This window comes from Arachis duranensis, chromosome 3, assembly GCF_000817695.3.
Source record: "Arachis duranensis cultivar V14167 chromosome 3, aradu.V14167.gnm2.J7QH, whole genome shotgun sequence".
NCBI classification, from domain to species: domain Eukaryota; kingdom Viridiplantae; phylum Streptophyta; class Magnoliopsida; order Fabales; family Fabaceae; genus Arachis; species Arachis duranensis.
Genome location: NC_029774.3, coordinates 132,824,160 through 132,826,669, shown reverse-complemented (window position 1 = coordinate 132,826,669; position 2,510 = coordinate 132,824,160).

Below are 2,510 nucleotides of genomic sequence, written 5' to 3'. Positions count from 1 at the left end.
GAGTCGTCGTGGAAAGCAGTCAACGATGGGAAAACAGCAGCAAATAGTGGTGAGAGAGAAAAGGGAGAAAAGTGAAGTTAACGATGTTGCAAAAATAAAAAGGAAGAGTTTGTAAATTTGAATTTACGGTCAATTTTATCGGTAGACTTACTGTCGAAAAAATCTGCCGATAAAGCACAGTTTGTGACCAAAACGGTGTGTTTCATTTAATTACCTTACCATCGAATTTTTTTCTCTCTAAATCTGACGATAATAATTGTGTCAATTTTTCTATTTTTTTTTTCCAATTATTACCGGCGAATTTACGGTTGAAAAATCGAATTCGACGGTAACATTTTTACCCGATAAATTTATTGTCAAATCTGTCAGTAAATTTGCCGTTAACCTCTAACATTAAATCCAACATATTTAACATTTTTTTTGTAGTGTACACTTTGAATATATTAACCCCTAAAAAAAAGAAAAATACCAATAAAATTTTCTAAAATAACACATGTGAATACAATACCTTTAAATTAGTCTCTATTAAAATAGAAGATCTTAATTTAAACTAACTTATCCACATTTATTATTCTAAAAAATTTTATTAATAATTTTTTTAAGGATTAATAATCTGTCCGAAATATAAAGGATTAAATATTTATTTAAGACTTTACTCTATTTTTTTATAGATAAAATTTTGGCTCAATTTATACACAGTTTTGTTTTAGCATTAATTTGCCTTTAGTTTATTTTACACAAATTTTAGAGTGTCGACATTTTTTTATTACTTTATATTTGAGTAAATACTAGTTAATTTCTTATTTCTTTTTTACTAAATGTGTTAATTTCCAGTAATTTTTTATTTAATTTCCTTTTTACTAAATGTGTTAATTTTCAGTAATTCTAAATAAAAATGTAATATATAAAAAATTATTAAATTAATTATTTTAACAAGGTAACAGAATTAAACTATAGAAAGCTCGGAATAGAGAAGTGTTTGAAGGAAAGAAGATGACGGTGGAGGAGATAACTGAGGTAGTAGCTCGGTACCGTTGAGTTGTTACTAAGGGTTCAGTACGTTTCCTAATGTTTTGTTCATCATCGCAATAGCCATCTGTTTTTTTTGCTATGTTATCCTAAGTGGGAATTCCCAATTGCTATGTGTATGTCCCTCTTTGGACAAGATTATTTCTTTTTTTGAAGAAATAAAAGTTAACTTACCTTTTGGAAAAAAAAAAAGGTAACAGAATTAAACTATATATAGCAGAAAATTTACGGTAAAGAGCAAAATTCCACAGTCGTTTATATATTATAAGTTAACCATATTAGTTGAATATTAAAATTAGTTAGTGTAAATATGTATTAAAATATAAAATATATATTAAAATTAAATTAAATAATATATATTTATACACAAATATATAGTGATTTATTTTAGTATACAAATAATATTTTTATTTATAAGTTTAACTATATTAGGTGAATTTGGGTTTTAATTTGGAGAACTTAAAAAGTAAGCAAACGGAGATTTCATATTTTCATCCTCCCAAACAAAATAATATGAAAAACTTACCTAACATATAATATTACCCTTGTTTGGACTATGAACCTTTTTGCTTATCATCAGCCATTATCAAAGAAAATTGCTAGTCTGGGGCGATGGGTTTATTTATTTCCTTAATCAGTTTGGATTTTGCCATGGAAAAATATTCTTTTACAAGTCGTTGTTTGTTATAAGAGGGCATGGAATGAAGTTTAGTTAGTCAAAATTAGTGCGTGCCACCAAACAACACCAAACTTGCTGATTCATTTTTTAATTTGGCTTCTGTATTGTTTAGGGTTAACGCGAATCGGATCGGATTCAATATCCACGATATTTAAGTTTGGATTCGATCTAATCTACATATTTGGAGACCGGATTAGATCAGATTGAATCTTAAATATATCCGCAAAATATATAAATATTTTAAAAAATTTATTTTTATTTAAAAAATATCAATAAAATATTATTTTTTTACTCTTTTAAACATGTTTACTCTTAAAATATTATTAAACGTACTTTTCTTAAATAATAAAAATAAAATCATACAACATGTATGATATATTAATTAAAATAAAATATAAAAAAAATATTTACTTATTTATTTATTTATTTTTGCGAATTTGCAGATATATGAATACCAACATAAAATTCACGATGCTATTTGATAATTTTGTGGATCGGATATCCACAATTCTCGGATCGAATTCGAACAAATACCGTAGATATGCAAATCTGATCCGATCCATAAACACCCCCTAATATTGTTTGCTCCTCTCACTCACTCACTGATGACTCTACCGATTCTATTATTAAGAATAATGCTCTGATTCCTTATTAGGTAGGTCGTCGAATTTTCCTTCAAATCCATTCTGATGATCAAGCTATTTCCTAATACTTTCAACAATGGTCATCTATCATCATTGTCATCATCATATTAGATCACATGTCTATATATTAAAAGAAGAAACAACAGCACATGCATGCA